The sequence below is a fragment of the Schistocerca gregaria genome, chromosome 3 (genome assembly GCF_023897955.1).
Source record: "Schistocerca gregaria isolate iqSchGreg1 chromosome 3, iqSchGreg1.2, whole genome shotgun sequence".
Lineage (NCBI taxonomy): Eukaryota > Metazoa > Arthropoda > Insecta > Orthoptera > Acrididae > Schistocerca > Schistocerca gregaria.
In genome coordinates this window covers 336702935-336728915 of record NC_064922.1, presented here as the reverse complement: position 1 = coordinate 336728915, position 25981 = coordinate 336702935, and the positions used below count along the sequence as shown (strand labels likewise).

General features: G+C 42.2%; 1 protein-coding gene across 1 annotated transcript in view; it reads right to left on the bottom strand.

The window, feature by feature from the left end:
- Positions 1 to 13121, bottom strand: part of LOC126354097 (ABC transporter G family member 23-like) — a 500698-nt gene extending 487577 nt beyond the window's left edge. Inside the window, exon 1 of the mRNA XM_050003484.1 lies at positions 12990 to 13121. The gene's annotated coding sequence lies outside the window, so the exon portion shown is untranslated. The remainder of the gene's footprint in view (positions 1 to 12989) is intronic.
- Between the last annotated feature and the right edge of the window lie 12860 nt (positions 13122 to 25981).

Below are 25981 nucleotides of genomic sequence, written 5' to 3'. Positions count from 1 at the left end.
AGACACAACACAGTGGTATTCAGGTTGGTTCAAAAATGGTTCAAATGGCTCTGACCACTATGGGACTTAACGTCTAAGGTCATCAGTCCCCTAGAACTTAGAACTACTTGAACCTAACTATCCTAAGGACGTCACACACATCCATGCCCGAGGCAGGATTCGAACCTGTGACCGTAGCGGTCGCGCGGATTCACACTGTGGCGCGTAGAACCGCTCGTCACCTCGGCCTGCCTACTCATGTTGGTCATATAGTTAGAAGCTTTTTACAATACACGCTCGGTGTAGGTGAAGTTGTAAATGAATGCTACGCAACGACCGAAAACAGACGTTGAAGTTCAATATTACTTTGTGTGACCGAAAGTCATGGAGAGTCACTGGATGGGATGGTAACTGCGGGTTGCGCTCTGCCAGCGTGGCCTCTACGTGTTTGAATCGTTCAGGAGAGATATTGATCCTCGCATTTTGCAGCGCTGCTCACAATCTTTCTTGTGTAGATGATATCGACTCGATCCCATAAATCTCGACTGTTGAGATCGGATGGTCTAGGGAGCCAAGGCAAGGTCGTGAATTCACTGGAATGTTCATCAACGCACATGCGTGCAACCAAATAGTACTTCTATTTGAACATTGGTGTTAGCCAGAATTTAGACCGCTGAGCCTACGTTTTATGTTAAATTATGTGTTAATTATGATCACTTGGTAGTCTACTGTGAATTATGCATGTGAATCTTATAATGAAAATTTTCTTTTTTTTAAATTGTTGTCTTTCAACTAATGAGGTCACTGTTCACATCAAATTTGTATGAAAACGTAAGGAGCGGTAATCACCCTGTGCTGTTGATATTCTGTTTGTGATTTTGAATGTTAATGTTACCAGGCTGGTGTTTATTTTCTATCTATGCTCAAGTCACTGCAATTTATACCGTGACATGATGAACAACAACTTCGTGTTTCACTTCGGAAAATCTCACTATCGAAAAGTTAAAAGAAATATTTGAGCTGCCATAGCAACATATTTACAAAGGTATCTGCTAACTGCGGATTTCGACTACAGCGATACGGTGGATTGTTTAATTAGGTCATATTTCTGCCGCCCCTGAAAGCAGTTGGATAGGCAACCTGCGACTATGCCAGGTTGAGTTCAGCCGTTTGATAATTAATAACGACCATCTACACGCCAGTTCTATTTGGTCACTGCTTAAAACATGTTTCGACCTGTTAATAGCGAAAAGGGGGCACCAGTTAATATCTGTATTATATAAATACATCTTATAAACAACGACAGATGAATGCACCCACGCGCCAGAGTTTCAGTTTCTGCTTTGTTTGCCGCATGAAGGCTGACAAACTAAATGTGGTGTAAATCATGGCTACATCTCACTCATCCAGAACAAAAAGCCGCTGCCACATCCGGGGAAGGAAAAGTATTTTCATGTATGAGGCCGTTATGACACAATATAAAAATCTTTAGGGAAAACGCTTGTGTTCATTTGAACATTGTCATATACAAGCAAAATAACTATGATTTTTAAGTTATGAGCGATTCTGCTTCGCGCAAGTTCTCAAGTTCACATCTTTCACCCGTATTAAGTCATAACATACGTAGTTCTGTGCATCCTTGTTCGCCGAATAAATTTTTCCATCTGCGGCCATCGCCGTTGAGGACATCACTTATATAGACTGCGTAAACCTCCATTTCGAGTGCAAAACTGCCGAGAAATTATATGCAATTTGAATTAGTAATGCTCAGATCCGTAAAGCAGTAACTGAAAACAATTACATAAAACATTCAAAAAAGTAACCAGCCTTTGACGCAAATCCAAGGTCAGCGTGTAGCTGGCATCAGGGGAATACCTTCCGCAGACGAAAACCGAAACTTCCTTTTTGTATTCTGTGTATGACTCTTAATTACTAAAACAGTCACCTTACTCTTCGTACGCATATGACATTCGTGATGGAATAAATAAACAGTCCCCGCTCAATGACTCTTACAAGTGCATACGTCTACTTCGGATACGCGGCAATATTAAGTCCCTTGCAGCAGAAATATATTGTCGAAATTAATATGCACTAGAAGGGAGAAGTAGGAACAGATGCAAATACAATCACCACTCACAGGCGAGCTGCAAATTTATACAGCATAATTCTACGATTTACAATCACAAGAACGAACAGAAAAAATGTCGGTCAGTGACATCGAGACACAGAGATATGCAAAGTACAGAATTCTGGTTATCATAGGTGTGAAGATGTCTTCTGTAGAGTTGGATGTACGTATCCAAGAATGGAAACACCTTACACAGTATAAAACTATCGACTTTACATAATGTATTCATAAAACGCTCTGTTTTGCATCTCACCTGTAACATTATCGGCTCATTCATCGGAGGCAATGCTATTTCCTTGTTTACTTCTGTAAATATACTAGAAAGATCAAAACTCGCTCCAGTTTCTTCGATCCACTGACAGATGGCGACTAAGTATTATTTCACATTCTGAGCTGAAGAAGAACGAAGTTCATGCGTGACATTAAATCGTCAGTTGATAGATGAGTGAACGATGTCACACAAACACACATTGTCAAGGGTCTATCAGCTTACGAGAACGTCTTTAGAACCGTCATGTTCATTATTCGTGCCTTGTATTCATTGCGAAACTAAACTCCACCAACAAAATTTCGAAGGTTGTTCAAGGATATTTTATGAATCTTTTGGCACAACGGGTCCGTAACCACTGCTAGCTCGTTGCAAATAATGTTAACTTCGATCTTTTCAGTTTGTTACCGTAATTACCTTTCTGTAAAAATACTTAAATAACAGTGAAAAATTATGAAATATGCAATCACCAAAATGTACCACACAAAACTTAAAGTAATGGTTATGTGCAAATGCAAAAGTTTACGATCTCTGCGGGAACAGCTGAGCGTAAAGCAGCGTCTTATGTGCCTCTCTGCAACTACGTTCAGTGCCAATACACGACGAACCTATCGACCAACTCTTCATCAGAAAAACTACAATTACAACTGAAACACTGCTTGGAAAGGAAATCCGAGACAGAACCGATCACTACAGAGAGGGCGCTTGATATGGAGGGTCGTCGGGAGTAAGTATCGTAAACGAAAGAACCAGTTTGTTTACAAACAAGACAGACGGCTCATGCCGAACGCGTTTGCACTGGTGTGCAGGTATTTTCAGTAGAATAAGAGTACAAAAATAAATGGGAGTAGCTAACCAAATGAAGGGTACCTATTCTGAAGCGAGCCATTGGACACGACGTACACTCGACGTACACTGTTAGAGTAATGATTTCCACTGTAAAAGTAATCAAAAATCTGTAACTGTTTCTTGTATTTCATGCGGCCAGTGAAGCGTCTAGCTTACCAGCCCAAGAGACATGGCAACGCCTACCATTCGTCAATCATCCTCCGGCCGCGCCATCACTGTATGGCAGATATGGGACTTAGTGCGGTTAGTGATGCGACAACGTAAGCTTCCTACGAAATTTTCGATATTCAGGGTGTAAATTTTAAGTTGACGAACCAGAATAACTCGAAAAATAAGCTTCACACGAAAAAATGTTTAGAACCCAAAGTTCATTATTTTCTAGAGGGACATCTGCTGGTGCTAAAACTAGCCGCTACCCCAACCTCCTGGGGGTGGGATAGGAGGCAAGTTTAAAATTTCAAATGGGAACCCCCATTTTTCATTGCAGAATCAGATTCTACATAAAAAACTACGTACATTTTGTCTTACACATTGGTTTTGATTCTTGTTAGTTGGCGCTGTAATTCAAGAAAACCCATGTTCTCATTTTTGCGTGGAAAATGGTTACGTATAAATAAAAAATACTTATTTACATCGTAAATTTTGATTCTCTAAAATTAAAACTCTCCCTTTCTCCGCATAGGGTGGGGTCTGAGATAGAGGAATTAGAGTTTTACAAATATTGACCCAAATATTAATTGCTTCCAGAGACTCTGACAAGTTTTGTTTGTTGGGTCAACATTTGTAAAACTCTAATTCCTCTATCTCAGACCCCACCCTATGGGGAGAGAGGGAGAGTTTTAATTTTAGCGAATCAAAATTTACGACGTAAATAAATATTTTTTATTTATCCGTAAGCATTTTCCATGCAAAAATGAGGACATGGATTTTCTTCAATTACAGTGCCGACTACCAAGCATCAAAACCAATGTTTAAGACAAAATGTACGACGTTTTTATGTAGAATCTGAGCCTGCAATAAAAAATGGGGGTTCCCATTCGAAATTTTAAACTTGCCTCCTACCCCACCCCCAGGAGGCTGGGGTGGCGGCTAATTTCAGCACCAGCAGATGTCCCTCCAGAAAATAATCAACTTTGAATTCTACACATTTTTTCGCGTGAAGTACATTTTACGAGTTATTCTGGTTTGTCAACTTAAAATTTACACCCCGTACAGTAAATTCTCCAGTAATTCAATACGTAGCTTAATGATCAGCTGTGTGCGTTTAAGTAAAACCCTAAGAGGTTAAAGCAGATAATCACCGATTTTGAGACTGTAGTATGTATGCGTTCTCCGGAAGTCTGTTGATTTTGGGGTGTACAAGTTTTATCGATATCTGTATGCTCGCACCGTATATGTGAATCTTCATGAAAAACAGTCTCACCAATTTATCGAATATTCACTTCCATAAGGGCCCAAAGCATGAAGCATTATTATGTTTGTACTGCTCAGTTGTTCGTTTGGATTTGAAAATATAATTTAGTTTCTTCATCCTGTATGTAGTAGTAATACTTCATAGTCGCAGGTGTGTAATCAATTTTATCTGTATCTCAAGCCACAGAATGTGCTTAATGACAATAATGATAATCGAAGTAATGGGTCATAATTGGCTGTGTGCTGCGTTTAGTACCTGTTCTTTATTCGTAATTTTTGAGAAAGTTTCTCGTGGGGAATGTTCTGTTTGTAATTTCACATTAATTATAAACTTTACAACATTCAAAAGATACTACTGTCACTAACTTATAAATGGAAATTTTGTGGATTGACATTGATAATACTCGTAAATATAATCTTGGATATTAACTGATACTTCGCCGGCCGGTGTGGCCGTGCGGCTCTAGGCGCTTCAGTCTGGAACCGCGTGACCGCTACGGTCGCAGGTTAGACTGCCTCGGGCATGGATGTGTGTGATGTCCTTAGGTTACTTAGGTTTAAGTAGTTCTAAGTTCTAGGGGACTGATGACCACAGATGTTACGTCCCATAGTGCTCCGAGCCATTTGAACAATTTGATACCTTATAAAACAGGTACATTATTTTTATAGGAAGTGTAGGGAGGTGAGACCTGCTTGAAAAAACAGTTTAGACCCGTGAGACTACTGGTTTCTCTACAAATTTGATTTCGACAAACATCTATTTTTCTCAAAACTTTGTTTTTGAGCTTTGGGCCCCAATGTTTCTCAGTGCCGCAATTAAATAGTGGACGCTGTAATAATGTGCTATGTCAGTCTTTCAACCAATTTACTAAAGATTATCCATGTGATTTTCCTACTTAAATAGTTAGTGAATGAATTATGTTGGAAAGGAGTCAGACATAGGTATAGTTTATAAGCGCGCACCACTTTTAACGTAAGCGGCAGCATCACATTGCAGATACCAGACAGCCATGATGCACCTAGACAGCCGGTGGAGTATCTAGATGTCAAAGTGATGGGTCCGTTGACTTAACTGGGTAGCCAACGGCCAGGCTAACTTTGATATTGTGGACCCCCTTCCTCTTTTCACCTGTCCTCACCCTCCCTGCCGACATCAAGTTTTGGTTTAATCTTCACAGCTGCTTAGCTCATTTATTCATTTAGTTATTGACATCACCTCTTAAAAGAAGTAAAAGGTAGACATTTAAATAATTTATATCAGCAGCCTGAAGAAATGAATGAAAATTTGTACCAATACCGGAATTCGAACCTTGATATCGTTCTCACTAGGGAGATGGGCTAACCACGACCCTAACCTGACGCAACGGCTTTGCACAACTGCACGGACTATCTTAGCACGCATCCCGCCTGAATCGAAACCCCCTTTTTAGGCTTCAGCCCATATGGTATTCCCCCTAAACACAAGCAGCATTGCTGAGTCTCTCCTATTGTATTGGAACAGCACCTCAGCTTCAAATGAAATCGGGGGTCCTGACAAACCCAGGCATAGGTGCTTTAATCAAATGAAACTATAAGGTTTCCTGACTGGCTGAAATATGCAGATTTTAAGCCTCTATTCAAGAAAGGGGATAAAGAGATGCCATCAAACTACAGACCGATTTCACTTTTGCCAGCATTCTCAAAAATTTTAGAAAAATTAATGTACAGGCAGCTTCTCAACCATCTGACCACAAATAACATATTATCAAGCACACAGTTTGGATTTCTGAAGGGTTTTGATATCGAAAAGGCTAATTACACCTACAGTGACAATGTACTTAATTCATTAAATAACAAGTTACAAGCAGCAGGTATTTTCTGTGATTTGTCAAAGGCATTCGATTGTGTAAACTACAACATCCTTTTAAATAAATTAGAATTCTATGGTGTCACGGGCAGTGCTGCAAAATGGTTCAAGTCATACCTCGCTAACAGAAAACAAAGGGTGTCAGTGCAAGGGACTAGTGAATTAAGTCATTAGTCATCATCAGAATGGGAAGAAATTACATGTGATGTCCCACAAGGATCCATCTTAGGGCCATTGCTTTTTCTTGTGTATATTAATGATCTCTAATCAGTTACACTGCCAGAAGCAGAGTTCATTTTGTTTGCAGATGACACAAGTATTGCAATAAATAGTATGTCGAGTGTAGTCCTAGAAAGATCTGCTAATGATATTTTCATGGATATTAATAAATGGTTTAAAGCCAACTCATTGACATTAAACTTTGAAAAGACTCACTACATGCAATTCAGAACCTGTTAGAGGTTTCCACCCAGCATATGCATAAAGTATGAAGAAGAGCAGATAAAAGAGGTTGACAGTCTTATATTCCTGGGATTACAACTTTATAATAAATTTAGTTGGGAGGAGCACACCACAGAACTGCAGAAACGCCTTAACAAATCTGTATTTGCAATTCGTGTATTAGCAGACATAGGCGACATGAAAGTGAAAAAGCTTTCATACTTTGCCTGCTTTCATTCCGTAATGTCATATGGTATAATATTTTGGGGTAACTCTTCAAGTCCAACAAAAGTTTTCAGAGTCCAAAAGCGTGTAATGCATATTATTTGTGGAGTAAACTCACGAACGTCTTGTAGAAACCTCTTCAAAGAACTGGGTATACTAAATACTGCCTCTCAGTATATTTACTCCTTAATGAAATTTGTCCTAAATAATATATCTCTTGTTCCAACAAACAGCTCAGTTCATACATACAATACCAGGAACAAAAATGATCTTCACAAGGACTTAAAAGCACTTACTTTAGTTCAAAAAAGGGTCCACTACTCAGAAACACTCATCTTCAATAATTTGCCAGCAAACATAAAAAATTTTGTTACAAATAAAGATCAGTTTAAAAGGAGTCTGAAAGACTTACTAGTGGCCAACTCATCCTACTCCATTGACGAATTTTTTAATAGAACCAAATGATGTGTTGTATATATTTATACTATTAGTACTGTTATGTCAGCTTAAAAAAAAAAAAAAAAGGTGGCATGACATGTTCCACATTCACGAGGATCTCCTCAACACGGATCTATGGAACGAAAAACTAATCTAATCTAATCTAATCTCTAATCTCCAGAGACCTTGCCAAGTCTCAAATATCTATGATGTGTATATGCAGGTTGAAAGGACGAATTCGAGACTTGAAAAGCTCGGTCCTTATAATTTCATTTGATTTCAATAATTCTCACTTTTCCATGTTTATTGGCGTAACCATTTCCAACAATATGTATATAAATTTTCCTTTTACAAATTGAAAGGCCATTTTCTTTCTGAAATCTATATTTAATCATGTCACAAATACGATTCAACTTTTACATGAACCATCTTAAGTGGATTTAATCAGGAATAAAGCAGTCTCATTTCTCGATGCGATACTTATAGATCAGAACACAATTCATACCATAATTTTTAAAGTAATACATCATCACTTGTAATAATTCTTTTTTCTGATTGAAATTTGCGTTGTCTCTCATCTGCTCCGCTCTAAACTATTGAAAATGCGTAGTTGCTCTTTATTAAAATGTAATTGACTTGTGGCTGCAAGCAATAGTTGACTTCCTGATAATGACTAATAAGCAACCACCAGATTGCTGACAAAAGCTGCGTAATAATAATTTTAGTACTAGAAAATTGAAACTGAAATTTTCCAACAGTCGCGACTCATTGCACTATTGAGTCGTATCTAAATTATTTGTTGCAAGTAGAGTACTGTAGTTTCTGGTTGAAAATGTGTGTGAAATGCAACAACCGAAAAAATGTTTACATGTGAATCTGAATTGATTTTAACTTTTCTTTAGATCATTTTATTGTGGTTGCTGTTGCGTAACACGTTGTAGTTTGCGTCCTGTACCTCATCTGTGGCCTAGATCTATAACGTACGCTAGTGAAGTGGTGGTTAGCAGTTCGAATCTTGATGGCTACAAAATTTTCAACACCAGTACTTGTCTGTTAAGGAGAGATGCTGATCACCAGGGTCTGCGTTAAAGTCCTGGGCTAAGTTCCAAACCTCAGAGAGTGAATGCATGAGGCACTGTGGATGGTGACCGCTCCATCGAAAAGGACGTTTAGCTGGCGGCCCACTCAAGTGAACTGTGTACCGATATCGGGTTTTACCCTCTGCCTTGACTCAACAACATAAACGCAACACTACGGCGCTCACACATTCACTTACGAGGCGTTACGTGGAAGCTGACCGAGTAAAGTCAATTTAAAAAAGCTCACACTAGCCCATGAGCTACACGTATTCAGTATTGATCTTCACTGGCATTCTAATCATCGTTGCTGTACAGTGATACTAACTTCTGCAAAAGCTCGTCTTCTTTTGAGAATTGCGAGAAAATAAATTGTGATTCTTGCGGTAACGTTTGTTTCAGCAAACATATTTATGTTGGAATGAAAGTAAATTACAACAAACATTTACATAAACTTTTTCTTGCTGTTCGAAAGATGAAAACTGACTGCCACAAAAACATTGTTTAAACGAGCGGTACACTTGAAAATGATTTTTTTCTAAATATTTGTCAGCTACATTCTAATGTTTTTTGAGTTGATTGCCGTGTAATTTGTTAGATTTTCTCTAATAGTTTGTTAATTGTCATCATTTAAAGATTTTATGTGCATTGAAAAATGACTTTGATTACAAAACTTTTGCGGGATATGATTTTTTTACGGTTTTAAATTGTAATAACACCTAAATAATGAGAAGATCGACATAATACTGCATTTGGAGAAAAAGGCATCTAAGGCAACATATTACATTTGGCATATCAGATCCAAAATAGATCGGTTTTTCTTAGTTGCAGCTTTAGTGAGGTACACGTGAGAACTGTGGTAACTGATGAAAATATTACCACAGCGGGAGCAATGCTTGAAGAACATTGACGGACATCTTAGAAATTTATCAGAGCAACATTGGACGTTAGTATTTTATATCAACAGTCTGTCTTGGGATAGCTTTGTTGCCGTTGGATTTCACATGAACTAACTCTCAAGCGAAAACAACAACGCATTGATTGCTGCATAGAAACTGTGAAAAAAATTCCAAGGCAACCCTACAGATTTGCTTTGGAATATCGTTATTGATTGTAAAACTTGGAATTATTGTTATGTTCCTGAAAAAAAAGTCATTCGGCCTAACAGGTGTAGGAAATGGAAACTAAGTCTACAAAACGCACTACAAATGCGCAGTGCTGTTAACAAGATAGTTTCTAGTTTTCTTTCTAAAACAGTTCATATTGCTACTATAGCATAAAACCTTAGACGTACCGTTACTGCGAATTGGTACACAAATGTCTGTTTACGGAAACTTTTATAAAAGTTTGTGATAGAAAGCCAAAAGGAAAAATAATTTTAAATCATGACAATACATCGTCGCATACAGCAAAACAAACGGCAGAGTATCTGGATGCCCTAACAGTTCCGTTGTCAGACTGACTAGCTTACATTCGTAACACGAACTGATCCATTCATTTCAGCTGTCATCATAAGGGCGAGTAAACACAGAGAATAAAACCGTCTATATAACTTACTATTTTTTGAGTTATTGCCATCATTAGATCTATAATTGAGATGAATGTAAACACACAAATGAGAAGCGAAGTGTACGTTAAAAGCAATGAAACGCAACAAATTAAAACATTTGCTTATCATTAGAAATCGTAAAATATCTTCATCTGCATGTATTCTATACTTCTGAATCACTCTGAAGTGCATGGCAGAGGGTACGTCCCACGGTACCGGTTATTAGCGCATTTTCTCGCTCCATTCACCTATGGAGCGCAGGGAAAGCTGATTGACGAAATTCCTCTGTGGGTGCTATAATTAAGCTACGTAGGCGGTTGTAGTGTATTCTAAGAATCATCATTTAAAGCCTATTAACTTTGTTAATAGACTTTCTCGTGATAGTTTCTGTTTATCTTCGAGAGTCTTTCAGTTCTTTTCTTTCAGCATCTTTGTGACACTCTCCTGTGGGTCAGGCAATCCTGTGAGACGATTCGTGCTGCCCTAATCTATTGACGTTCAATATCCCCTGCTAGTCCTATTTGGTACGGGTCCCACAAGCCTGATCTGTATGTTAGGATGGATCGCGCGAGTGATTTGTAAGCAATTCCATACCATTAATGCACCAATAAAAAGAAGTCTCCTACCTCTTTTACCCATGGCTAAGCCTATGTGATCGTTCCATTTGATATCCCTACTGAGTGTACACCCAAGTATTTGTATGATTTAACCGGTGACTCAGTAGTATTATATTCATAGGATACTATTTATTTATTTTCGTTTTGTGAATTGCACAATTTTACATCTTTGAACATTTAAAGGCCGGCCGCTGTGGCCGAGCGGTCCTAGGCGCTTCAGTCCGGAACCGCGCTACTGCTACGGCCGCAGGTTCGAAACCTTCCTCGCGCATGGACGTGTGTGATGTCCTTAGGTTAGTCAGGTTTAAGTAGTTCTAATTCTAGGGGACTTATGACCTCAGATGTTAAGTCCCATAGTGCTTAGAGCCACTTGAACTATTTGAACATTTAAAGTTCAGTGTTAGATGCAATAGACATAAGAGGTGTCTGACAATGAACTTTGTTTTAAGAGTTCTAGATATAAACTTACTTTGTAGTTTTGTCACCTGATAATGCGAGCTTAACATTGCTCAGTATTATGTTATTTTAATCTTAATTACCGATCTCATTATAGCTATAGCCGAAATAAAGTAATACATAAAAATATATTAAGCCATGCAGTCGCCTTTGTTCTCAGCAAACCCCAATAATCGCAGACTCATGTACGAATGAGTTAACAGTGTTACAAAGTCATGTCCATTATAATAACCCGGGCTGTTGTGCCGTGGTCGGTTGATGAATTCTTTGTCAGTTCTCAACGTTTCGTCCCCCGTCCGCGGAGGACATCGTCAAGGGGGTCTGTAGCTCGATGGAAGGTCCAACACACTGTAATGGTACTTGAATTACGTAACCATTACGGCACCTCACCTAAACCTATCGATACCAGTAATATTCTACTGTATTTCTGTAAAGTAGTCGACATATTTCTGAGACAACATTCAGATTTGATTTCATTAATGTAGAAGTACTTTGATTCATAGATATGTTTATACTGCAATGATATTATTCTGATGTGTATTCTTTCTTTTGTCACTATGATCTTTAACGTAATTGTAACTCTTTATTTTTGGGCGCGTAAGTGGTTAGTTAGTTAGAGTGTCGGACCTTGAGAAGGTCAAGTCTTGGACTTCATGTTGAAAAGACGTATATTGTAGTCAGCTTATAAAATGTGAACTTTAACAGTGAGGAAGGTGTTTTCAAGTATGTTTTGTATTGTGAAGTGATGATTTGTGTGTTACGTGATATTGCAACAAAAGCAATAAAAAAGAAGTGTAACTTAAATTCGGAGTGCTGATAACTTTTTTACATCACCATTGTGCTAATTTTCAAAGGTTTAATCTTGAAGAATGGTTTGTGAAACGCATCTATAAAACTTTTGAATATAGCAGAATTAAACCTAGGCCTCTTTGCATCCGAGCTTGGAATCATCACCACCTAGATTTTCGACGATTGAGCCATGATTATACCAACGAGACCAGCGTGGGAAACACAAAAAGATGAGTGGCTAGTTTATTTATTATTACATGAAGTGACTTTATTAAGTGTGTTCTAATGACACCTGCCACGTAATTAACTTTGTTGTTGCCCGAAAATGCAATATTTAGCAGCGTGAGCAACACCACAACCATTATTAAATTTTGACCTTTGTTGTGGTAGGGTTGTTAGAACACCCACTGGCTACTCAGTAGCGAGCCAGTGGGTGTGTTGGACCTTCAATCGAGCTACAGACCCCCTCCGCAGACGCGGACGAAACGTTGGGAATTGACAAAGAATTCATCAACCGACCACGGCATAACAGCCCGGATAATTATAATGGACATGACATTTCCGGCCGTGAAAGTCTACATTTTAGTATTAGTGTTACACAGTTTCCACGAAGGAAAGAAAAAGCGTTGTCGATGCCGGGAATCGAACCTCGGTCTCCCGGATAGTATATGGAGACGTTGACAGCTGAGTTACAGACGTGATCTATTTCATTTCGTGGCATTTTTACAGTCACAGATGAAATTTAGGCACTGTCACGCAGCCACAGGCAGACACTTTGAGCGAAGGCAACTACGCTCGCCACAGCACCCTTCGCAGAACGGAGCGCCGGCTGCACTAAGCACTTTCTATCGCCGAAGCCGGGGCGCTGCGGTTGCATATTGGACGGGGGCGGGCGACTTTCGCTGCTTGGCTTACCTGCCGTATGTGGGTCGTGAGCGGCGTGGTGACTGGAGAAGTGAGACGCCGAACAGAGGTACGCACTTGTGGCGAGCTAGGACGCGCGCGGACTGCCGCCGCGGCCGGCGTGGCCAGCCGCTGTCAAATGGCGCCTGGAGGGGCGGGAGCGAGGTGGGGGTAGCGACCGGCAGCCAGCGGGTAGCCGCACACAGAAGGGACACCTCACGTGGAGCGCACGCGCGGCGCCTCCTAGACCACAGTTGGCACGTGGCTGACGTATGACCACTTCTCGACTATAATATATACTAACGTAACTGTCTCTGCTTTCTGACGAGAGTCTGATCTCCTTTACAACGAAGTGAAGGCAACACTAGTCACCAAGGGCAACAGAGGAGGTGCTACGCATATGGAACCACGTACACCTCCTTCAAGGGCGCCCGCAGAAAAACAAGAAAACAACAAAAAGCGGTGAAGCACCACGAAGGAATTACCCGAATGGAACAAATTAGCAGATGTGATGTGCATGTACAGACCAACAAATGATTGTATTGTATGTATTGTATTGTATGTTAACCGCGGACATAGAAACGACGGAGAGGCTCCGTCCCCGCAGCAGCCGCAGTGGTCCACAACCCCACGACGACACCCCTACGCCGCCCCACACCGAACCCAGCGTTCGGCCCCTGGTGCCGCCCCCCCCCCCCCCCCCCAGGAAACGTCTCACACCAGAAGAGTGTAACCCCCATGTTTGCGTGCTAGAGTAATGGTGGTGTACGCGTACGTGGAGAACTTGTTTGCGCAGCAATCGCCGCCATAGTGTAACTGAGGAACCAGGGGAACCAGCCCGCATTCGCCGAGGCACATGAAAAGCCGCCTAAAAACCATCCACAGACTGGCCCGTTCACCGGACCTCGACACAAATCCGCCGAGCGGATTCGTGCCGGGGACCAGGAGCTCCTTCCCGCCCGGAAAGCCGTGCGTTAGACCGCACGGCCAACCAACCGGCCGGGCAACAAATGATTACTTGGGTGATGCATTTAAGAGAAAGACCTTTGCAAACTATACAAGTCAATAACGCTCTGACCCACTCTGTCTGGTGTCTCACTGATTTGAGTAGAACCGTCTTCAGTGATGCGTCCCGCTTTGAACTGACCCATGATGACCAGCGAAGATGTATCTGCAGAGGCAACGGACAGCGGTGAGATACCACCAACCTATCGTCCGCCGTACGGCCCTACCAGCAGCAGTAACAATGTGGTGTGCTATTTCCTTTCATAGCAGGACTCCTTTGGTTGGCATCCGCGGCATCTTTACAGTGCAGCGGTACATCGACGATATCCTAGGCAGGGCTTACATTTCAGCAAAATAATGCCGGTCCGCACACGGCTTGTCTTCGTGTTTGACAACCCATACCTTGGGCAGCAAGGTCCCGAATCTCTCCCCATTGGAGAACGTTTGGAGCCATGTGGGCAGGCCTCTCGAACCAACTCGGGTTTTTGAAGATCTAACGCGCCAGTAGGACATAATTTAACACGATATGCCTCAGGAGGACATCCAGCAACTTTATGAGCCTGTGCTAAGCCTAGTAACTGCATGCATAAGGGAGACAGATGGAGCAACACATTATTGATACTTGCTCAATTTGTGAAGGTCTTTCTCTTGAGTAAAGGCGATTTTTCTGAAATTGTACATCACATCTACCGATTTTCGCCCCATTCGGTTAATTGACGTAACACCCAGAGATCTCAAGAAGAATATCTTCAGTTTCAAAGAAGTTTGGTGTTGGTGCTGACGGGCATGAATACTTACAAAATAGTTTACATTAAGTTTTGGGTACAAAATACTGGTACTAATGATTGACAGAAAAATGTAAAAGGAAACGTGGTACAAACCGATTTCGGAGCAACTCTGTTTGGGTTCCGAAGAAATGTGGGAACTCATGAGTTAATACTGATCCTATGATTTCTATTAGAAAAAAGTGTAAGAGAGGTACACCTATATTCACAGCACTTGTAGGTTTTCAAAAAGCTTTTGAAATGGTGAGTGGATTACGATCATCGAAATTTTGGAGGTGGTTGTTGTTGTGGTCTTCAGTCCTGAGACTGGTTTGATGCAGCTCTCCATGCTACTCTATCCTGTGCAAGCTTCTACATATCCCGGTACTTACTGCAACCTACATCCTTCTGAATCTGCTTAGTGTATTCATCTCTTGGTCTCCCTCTAAGATTTTGACCCTCCACGCTGCTCTCCAATACTAAATTGGTGATCCCTTGATGCCTCAGAACATGTCCTACCAACCGACCCCTTCTTGTAGTCAACTTGTGCCACAAACTCCTCTTCTCCCCAATCCTATTCAAAAGTTCTTCATTAGTTATGTGATCTACCCATCTAATCTTCAGCATTATTCTGTAGCACCACATTTTGAAAGCTTCTATTCTTTTCTTGTCTAAACTACTTATCGTCCAGGTTTAACTTCCATACATGGCTACACTCCATACAGATACTACTTCGACTATCATCAGTTATTTTACTCCCCAAATAGCAAAACCCCTTTACTACTTTAAGTGACTCATTTCCTAATCTAATTCCAGCAACATCACCCGACTGAATTCGACTACATCCCATTATCCTCGTTTTGCTTTTGTTGATGTTCATCTTATATCCTCCTTTCAAGACACTGTCCATTCCGTTCACCTGCTCTTCCACGTCCTTTGCCGTCTCTGACAAAATTACAGTGTCATGGCGAACCTCAAAGTTTTTATTTCTGCTCCATGGATTTTAATTCTTACTCCGAATTTTTCTTTTGTTTCCTTTACTGCTTGCTCAATATACAGATTGAATAACATATGGGACAGGCTGCAACCCTGTCGCACTCCCTTCTCAGTCACTGCTTCTCTTTTGTGCCCCTCGACTCTTAACTGCCACCTGGTTTCTGTACAAATTGTAAATAGCCTTTCGCTCCCTGTATTTTACCCCTGCCACCTTCAGAATTTGAAAGAGGGTATTCCAGTCAACATTGTCAAAAGCTTTCTCTAAGTCTACAAATGCTAGAAACGTAGGTTTGCCTTTTCTTAATCTAGCTTCTAAGATAAGCCGTAAGGTCAGTATTGCCTCACGTCTTCCAATATTTCTACGGAATCCAAGTTGATCTTCCCCAAGGTTGCCTTCTACCAGTTTTTCCATTCGTCTGTAAAGAATTCGCGTTAGTATTTTGCAGCAGTGACTTATTAAACTGATAGTTCGGTAATTTTCACATCTGTCAACACCTGCTTTCTTTGGGATTGGAATTACTATATTCTTCATGAAGTCTGAGGGTATTTCGCCTGTCTCATACATCTTGCTCATCAGATGGTAGAGTTCTGTCAGGACTGGCTCCCCCAAGGCTGTCAGTAATTCTAATGGAATGTTGTCTACTCCCGGAGCCCTTTTTAACTAAGGTCTTTCAGTGCTCTGTCAAACTCTTCACACAGTATCATATCACCCATTTCATCTTCATCTACATCCCCTTCCATAATATGATCCTCAAGAACATCGCACTTGTATAGACCCTCTATATACTCCTTCCACCTTTCTGCTTTCCCTTCTTTGTATAGAACTGGGTTTCCATCTGAGTTCTTGATATTCATGCAAGTAGTTCTCTTTTCTCTAAAGGTCTCTTTAATTTTCCTGTAAGCAATATCTATCTTACCCCTAGTGATATACGTCTCTACATCCTTACATTTGTCATCTAGCCATCCCTGCTTAGCCATTTTGCACTTCTGGTCTATCTCATTTTTGAGGCATTTGTATTATCTCTTCTGTTACCCAAGGATTTGTATTAGCCCTCGTCTTTTTACCTACTTAATCCTCTGCTGCCTTCACTATTTCATCTCTCAAAGCTACCCATTCTTCTTCTTCTGTATGGCTTTACCCCATTCTTGTCTAATGCTCTTCCTGAAACTATCTACAACCTCTGGTTCTGTCAGTGTATCCAGGTCCCTTCTCCTTAAATTCCCCACTTTTTGCATTTTCTTTAGTTTTAATGTACAGTTCATAACCAATAGATTGTGGTCAGAGTCCACATCTGCCCCTGGAAATGTCTTACAATTTTAAACCTGGTTCCTAAATCTCTGTCTTACCATTATATAATCAATATGATACCTTCTAGTATCTCCAGGATTCTTCCATGTATGCAACCTTCTTTTATGATTCTTGAACCAAGTGTTAGCTATGATTAAGTTATGCTCTGTGCAAAATTCTACCAGGCGGCTTCCTCTTTCATTCCTTACCCCCATTCCATATTCACCTACTACGTTTCTTTCTCTTCCTTTTCCTACTATCGAATTCCAGTCACCCATGACTATTTAATTTTCGTCTCCCTTCACTATCTGAATAATTTCTTTTATCTCATCATACATTTTATCTATCTCTTGATCATCTGCGGAGCTAGTTGGCATATAAACTTGAACTACTGTGGTAGGCGTGGGCTTTGTGTCTATCTTCGCCACAATAATGCGTTCACTATGCTGCTTGTAGTAGCTTACCTGCACTCCTATATTTTTAATTCATTACTAAACCTACTCCTGCATTACCCGTATTTGATTTTATATTTATAACCCTGTATTCACCTGACCAGAAGTCTTGTTCCTCCTGCCACCGAACTTCACTAATTCCCACTATGTCGAACTTTAACCTATCCACTTCTCTTTTTGAATTTTCTTACCCGCCTGCCCGATTAAGGGATCTGACATTCCACACTCCGACCCGTGGAACCCCAGTTTTCTTTTCCCAATAAAATAAAGGAAGAGAAAGGTGATTTACAGTCTGTACAGAAACCAGTCTGTAGCTATAAAGAGTCAAAAGACATGAAAGGAAAGCAGCAGTTGAGAAGGGAGCCAGACAAGGCTGTACCTGTCTCCAGCGTTATTCAATCTGTACACCGAACGAGCAGAAAAAGAAACAAGAGAGAAATTTGGAGGGGGGGGGTTAAAGTTAAGGGAGAAGAATAAAAAATTTCAGAGTTTGCTGAGTTAGTTAGTTTCATATATGAATGCATTGTTTCACGGCGATGTGAATTAATAAAATTTTCTCAGGCTTCCAGCCGTGTCAGGTGCTTAAGATCCCATGAGCTTTCGACTGAGCTCTCCCCAGTCATTGTCAAGTGGTAAGACTGACTACTGTGTCGCCGTGGCCACATCGTTATATGCTGTGACGTCACTGGTGCTCTCTTCCTCGCCATATACGGTAATGTTTTCATGCCGCGTCCGTCGCGCCATTTTTAACATTGCGATAGCCGATTTTCAATCACATAGTGACCATCTACGTGGCTGGAAGTTAAACATTTCACTTTTTTTCTTTATTGTGATTTCATTCCCCTGCCCCTGCCCCATATGGGGCAGGAGAGGGCTGTCAGCGGCACAATCCACCGCTCTTCAGCCGAGTGACATGGAAACTAAAACAAGAATAAAATGATACATACATAAGGCGATAAAAAAGGGGAACATAAAACAGAGTAAGGGGAGAAAATGGAGGTAAAAATACACTGATATGGAGACATGTCAGTTAAAAAAGTCACCAGAAAGTTAAAAACACAATTGGCGGTTCTTAAAACACAAAGAAGACACAGAATGCACATGCACAGGTTAAACGTCGGCTATAGTATTAAAAACACTCCGCAACAACGCACTTAAAACCCACTTGGAGCGCACACAACGAAGAATAAAACTGCCAGGTGGGACCTGCCGAGGGAAAGGTCAGAGAGGATGGAAAAGGAGGGGAGAGCATGGGACAGCAGGGGAAGTGGCGGGATGAAGAGAGTAGGGGCGTCAGCAGGTACACTAAGAGGCAGGAGACTTGTGGGGTAGGAGATGAAGAGAGAATACAAGGCAGGAGGGAGTGCAGAGACACTGAAAGGGGACACAAGAGAGGGAGGGGGAATACGAGGGGGAAGCCGCTCAGGAGAAGGGATGGGGGAGGAGAGGGAGCCCTGAGGAGGAGGCAGGAAGATGGGGTTAGAGTTGGTAAGAATGGTAGATGTCAGGGTGAAGCTCATCATCTGGGAGGGGTAGATGGCGGAAGTTGCATTGCAAAAGGAGATGGAGGGTGTGGAGATGGAGAGAGGGTGGGACACAACGGTAAAGGCGTGGCAACTGGTTGGAAGGAAGGAAGACACCAGAGGGTGAGGGGGATCAAGGCCGTGGACAATATATAGTGTGTGGATGCGTTCAAGGAAAAGGAGAAGGTGGGGGAAGGGGATGAGGTTGTAGAGTATGCGCATGGGGGACGGAAGGTGGATGCGGAAGGCGAGGCAGAGCGCATGGCGTTCGAGGATTTGGAGGGCTTTATAGAGCCGGGGCAGAAACCCACGCTACGCTGGTATAACAGAGGATGGGGCGGATAAGGATTTGTTGGTGTGAAGGATGGTGGAAGGATGCAGACCCCACGTTCAGCCGGACTGGAGCTTCAGGAGGTGGAGGCGGTTGTGAGCTTTGTGTTGGATGGTAAGGAGATGGGGAGTCCAGGTGAGGTGGCAGTAGAGTGTCAGGCCAAGGTATTTGAGGGCAGGAGTTAGGTGGATAGGATGGCCATAAATGGTGGGGTAGAAATCATGGAGGCGGAAGGAGTGGGTGGTGTGGCCTATGATGATGCCTGGGTCTTGGAGGGATTGATACGAAAGAACCACTGGTTGCATCAGGGTAGGTTTAGAGGGTACATTGGAACCGTAGGTTTGGAGGGTACATTGGATAAATGGCTAGGAAGGTGGTGTCATCAGCAAACTGGAGAAGATGAATCGATGGAGGAGGTTTGTGCAATATCAGCTGTGTACAGGGGATAGAAGAGAGGGGAAGGACAGAACCTTGGGGCATGCCAGCAGAGGGGTAGAAAATACAGGAGTTTGAATTGTGGATTGTCACATAAGAGGGACGATGGCAGATGAAGAAAGCAACGAGATGGATGAAGTTGATGGAAAGAGCATAGGTCTGGAGTTTGAAGAGGAGCCCAGGATGCCAGATGTGGTCATAGGCATTCTGGAGATCAAGGGAAGCAAAGATAGTGGAGTGACGGGAGTTAAGTTGGAGGGAAAGAAGATTGGTAAGGTTAAGGAGCTGGTCGTTGGCGGAGAAGGAAGGCCAGAAGCCCCACTGGCTAAGGGGAAGGAGGTGGTGCTGTTAAGGTGCTGGTGAATACGGTGGAGAGGATGGCCTTGAAGACCTTACTGAATATGGAGGTGAGGCAGATGGGACGATAGGAAATCAGAGGGGGGTTTGTTAGGTTTAGAGAACAGCAGGACATGGGAGGTCTTCCACAGGTCGGGGTAAAATCCAGTGGAGATGAGGACATTGTACAGGGTAGCAAGGACAGACAGGAAGGATGGGGGAGATTCCTTGAGGTGGTGGTAGGTGACGCCATCACGACCAGGGGCGGTGTTGCGTTTGGGGTGGAGGATGAGTGTGATGTCTTGTGTGGTGATGGGAGTGATGATGTCTGAGGGGGATAAACGATCCAAGTACTGGAAGCTAGGGGCGAGCAGGGGGACAGAGGTGTCAGTGTGGTCAAGGATGGTGGGGAAGAGGGAGTAATCAAAATGGAGATCGTCAGGAATGGAGAAGACCTCGGATAGGTGGGAAGCAAAATGGTTAGCCTTACTGAGGTTGTCAGGAAAGGGTCGATCGTCGTGGGGGATGGGGTAATGCGAGGTGGGATGGCTACCAGTAAGGCGGTGGAAGGCTGACCAGTACTTGGAGGAGTTGACAGGGAGAGTGGAGTTGAGAAGTGTGCATGTCTGGCGCCAGTCCCGGCGTTTCATCGCTGTAAGGAGGTTCTGGAGGTGTCGCTGTAATTGCCAGTGGCGGGTGAGAGTATCCCAGTCATGAGTGTGGAGGAAGGAGCGGTAGAGCCTGCGGGATTCACGCAGAAGAAGGACGGCCTGTGGAGGAAGCATAGGGTGGTGAAGGTGGATGATTTTGGTAGGGATATGAGCCTCCACAGCGTCAGTGATGTTCTTGTGAAGAAAGGAAGAAGCATGGGTGATGTCAGCAGGGTGGTGAAAGGTGAAGGTGTGGCTTTCGACCTGTAAGGCAATGGATTCCCGCAGGCATCCCAATTGGCACGGTGGTAGTCATGGACAGACTTTGGAGGGGCAGCTGGGTAGGTGGCTGTAGTGGTGGGACGGGTAGAGGAGATGGTGAGAAGGACAGGGAGATGGTCACTACTGACAGGATCGAGGACATCAATGGCGATACGACCAAGGAGGTTGGGAGAAGCGAGGACAATATCGGGGGTGGAGGTACTTTCAGGACAGGTATGCTGTGAGAGAGGAACAAGGTCACCATGAATGGTGTCAAGGAACTGATGACACCGCCGAAGAGTGGCAGGGTCGCGGATCACATTGGTGGAGAAGATACGGTCAACATGGGAAATGAAGTCGAAGGGGAGAGGAGCTAAGGGGTGGATATAGGTAGTGGCACAGGTGATGGTGAGGGAGGGAAGTTAAACATTTCACACAGTGATAAGTGAATAAGAAACAAAAGACCACCAATGCACCTGATTATAAACCAACTTTTGGAAAGAACATACCTTTAGTGTACAAATTGAAGCTCGTCGGCATTGGTGTCTAGTTACTAGAAGTAAACGATCATAATAATTAAAGCCGCTGTTTACATTCACCTATACAGCAGACCTCGGTGTGACAGGGGCTTGGAACGCCCTCTATGTGACGTGTCACCTGAAGATTTAACATTACTTTATTTGGCAAGAGATTACCACAAAATACCAAATGTCACTTGCAAATCATTAATTGAATATTTCAAATTTAAAATTGTACATGAAAAACACATAGCAAATAGGAAGGGGGTAATGCACATCTTGCCAACATACACTGGAGTGTTATTTTCAAAACAAATTCAAACAACATGCAAGAATAAAAAATAAAGGTAAATTATAAGGTGTCAGATTACAGGACTAGAAAAAAAGAAAAATATACAAATAACATGACATCAAATATAAAGAATTTGTTATAGCACAGTAACCGCCATCTGGCGTGGGAAGTCAGAGGTGCAAAGTTCTTAATTTACGTAAAATTACGTTGAAACCAAGAAGTCAAATACATAAATAGTGGTGATTGTACAATATATGCCATGATTTAACAGGTCAAAATGTCATGAAACACAATATTCTTTATAAATTTTTTTTAGAGTGCAGATTAACAATTCTCTATCGTATTTAACGACATGTTGATACACATCCACATCTACATCTACATGGATACGTTGCAAATCGCATTTAAGTGCCTGGCAGAGGGTTCATCGAATCACCTTCACAATTCTCTATTATTCCAATGTCGTGTAGGGCGCGGAAAGAATGAACACCTATATCTTTCCGGAACGGGTCTGATTTCGATTATTTTATCTTGATGATTGTTCCTCCCTATGTAAGTCGATGTCAACAAAATATTTTCGCATTCGGAGGAAAAAGTTGGTGATTGGAATTTCGTGAGAAAATTCCGTCGCAACGAAAAACGCCTTTTTTTAATGATGTCCACCCCAAATCCTATATCATTTCTGTGACACTCTCTCCCACATTTCGCGATAATACAAAACGTGCTGCCTTTCTTTGAACTTTTTCGATGTTCTCCGTCAGTCCTATGTGATAAGGATCCCGCACCGTGCAGCAGTATTCTAAAAGAGGACTGACAAGTGTTGTGCAAGCAGTCTCCTTAGTAGGTCTGTTGCATTTTCTAAGCGTCCTGCCGGTAAAACGCAGTCTTTGGTTAGCCTTCCCCACAACATTTTCTATGTGTTCCTTCCAACACACACATCTCATTCGTCCTGTTTGGACATGTTAACACATCATAATTGTTTCTAAGGCTTAATTACATAAAATTACCATAACTATGAAAAGCAGAATGATATAAAAGCACATTGCTGACCTTCCTTCTAATTTTATTTATCGTATGTTCGTTGTGCACACAGCACTCTATGGGGTCGCCAATCAATATGAATGGTTTCCCAGTCTTAAATTTGTTAGTATTTCCCATATTCGTTAGGTGGCCCTGGAAACTTTTCCGTGTTGTTTATTATTTCTTAATAACATACGATAAGCAACTACAAATTAACTATAGCGCGTTTAACACTTACAGCACGGTGCCCGTACGCCATACGGGCGCGGCCGCCCTGACGTTGGCGACGGCGCCCGTATACCGTACGGGCAAGCCTTCATTTGGCTCCGTAAGCTCGTTTAGCGCGTCTCCGAAGCAGTTTCGTCAGCTAATGTGGACGTATTTCATTTTTCTTCCGCAAGAGGCAAGCACTTATTGGCTATCTCACCCTGGGAGCGGCTGTGAGCACTGCAAAGTCGAAGTTGCCTGCAGTTCATTCACAGGTGTTTACGATCGTGAAAATATCGCGCAGCGAGTTGACGGAGGCAGAGATCTTAGACATTCTTTATGGAGATGAAGGATCTGAAGTTGATGATTCTGACAAAGAGGATTCGTACTCTCCAGACGAAAGTACAAGTGACGATTCAGGTGTGTATATGTCTGAATTGTTCATAAAGTGAAGAGCCCGTTTGCCCGAAAAACTTTGAGTGGTGGTAAAAGCTGTTTTTCCACTTGTTTATAGTGTCAACTGTCAACAGTTTTATTTTATATAAAGAGAAAACTGGGTAGAATGTATTACTAGTAGACTTTATGTGGTGTCACCGCCAGACACCACACTTGCTAGGTGGTAGCCTTTAAACCGGGCCGCAGTCCGGTAGTATACGTCGGACCCGCTTGTCGCCACTATCAGTGATTGCAAACCGAGCGCCGCCACACGGCAGGTCTAGAGAGACTTCCTAGCACTCGTCCCAGTTGTACAGCCGACTTTGCTAGCGATGGTTCACTGACTTCTACGCTCTCATTTGCCGAGACGATAGTTAGCATAGCCTTCAGCTACGTTATTTGCTACGACCTAGCAAGGCGCCAGTATCCGTACTATTGATATTGTGAATCATGTACCATAAGGAGCGACGTTCTCCATTAATCGATTAAAGTTAAGTATTCCACCAGCTACGTCCGTTTTTCTCAATTCTAATTCCCTTGTCATGTTCCAGATCTCACGCCAGCCTGCGTGAGCTAAAACGCGTGCATTTCGGCCTCCTTTACTAACACGGTTGGCTCTCCTTCCAACCACAACACTTTATTCACAGAGTGGAGAAGAAATTGGATGAGAAGTGCGGAAATATTTTTCAGCAAGAAGCCGCTTCATCCTCACAAATTGAGAGGACAGTTGCAAGGCACCTTCCAGAGAAGGTCCCACCCACTGCAAACAAGGTGACTACTACTAGGTACTGCAAAGTATGTTCAGACAGAGGGAAGAAAGAGACGGGTAGGCGCATCAGGAAGGAAGTAGACGGTGTTGCAAGGACTGTGGCGTTGGCCTTTGCGTCCCACAGTGTTTCCAGGATTTTCTCACGAAGACTAACTACATCTGAACTATTAAAATACTCTAGTTTACAGGTACCGGCAGTTTGACAGTCAAGTGATATTTTGTTTTAAATTTAGATACAGTAATAATGGCATTACTCAAGAGAGAGATCATGTAAAACTTTTTCATCCACGATCTTTTTGTGTTTTCTTTTTTTAATTATAACACCCTTTGTATTTTATATTGTAAAATAAACTCACAATCATTTAAAGCTCTTACTTTTTCCTTTTACATGATGCAAGAACCACGTTCCTATCATTTTCCTGTTCTTTGCAATCTAATTTCGAACATTCATTAAATATGCAGTTCACAGTAAATATGCCGGGTGTAAAGAAGGCAGCGTTGAAAGTGTTGAAGTAAGTTGCGACTTTTGACAGTTCAGTACGGAGCGAGTGGAGGGAGGCGTAGTTACCAGCGTGTGCCGGACGCATCAACAGGTGAACACAGCATAATGCCAGGCCTACCATGTGCGGAAGCTGTCAGCTTAGCTTGAGAGCGTGAACAGAAAGCCGTGTAAGCCGACCGGTCTGCGATCTTTTTCAAACGTTTTTAGAGAAGCTATTCGATAATAAACTCTAATTCCCGCTCATATTAAATTTAATTCGTCAGCTTCATGATGAACCGGCTACCATTTCGTTAATGGTCATAGTTATTGTGATATTTCGATAGTAGGTAAACTACTGCAAGAAATTCTTAGTTTGCGGTGAAACGCAGGTATCGCTATGATGTGATTCTTGAGTTTCTCCCGGCGTATTTGATAATCAAAATATCCACGGGTGTACTGCCGGTCTATAGTGTCCAACAGGCACAATATTTCGGCGATCAAACATGTCGCCATCATCAGGTGAACTGACGGACTTTGTGTTTGGTGTGTGGCAGGTTACATGGTGCTGTGTATTAAATGTACACTACTGGCCATTAAAATAGCTACACCACGAAGATGACGTGCTACAGACGTGAAATTTAACCGACAGGAAGAAGATGCAGTGATATGCAAATGATTAGCTTTTCAGAGCATTCATACAAGGTTGGCGCCGGTACCGACACCTACATCGTGCTGACATGAGGAAAGTTTCCAACCAATTTCTCGTACACAAACAGCAGTTGACCGAAGCTGCCTGCTGAAACGTTGTGATGCCTCGTGCAAGAAGCAGAAATGCGTACTATCAGGTTTCCAACTTTGATAAAGGTCGGATTGTAGCCTATCGCGATTGCGGTTATCGTATCGCGACATTGCTTCTCGCGTTGGTCGAGATCCAATGACTGCTAGCAGAAAATGGAATCGGTGGGTTCGGGAAGGTAATACGGGAAGCCGTGCTGGATCCCAACGGCCTCTTATCACTAACAGTCGAGATGACAGGCATCTTACACGCATCTACATCTACATCTACATCTACATCTACATGACTAATCTGCAATTCACATTTAAGTGCTTGGCAGAGGGTTCATCGAACCACTATCATACTATCTCTCTACTATTCCACTCCCGAACAGCGAGCGGGAAAAACGAACACCTAAACCTTTCTGTTCGAGCTCTGATTTCTCTTATTTTATTTTGATGATCAT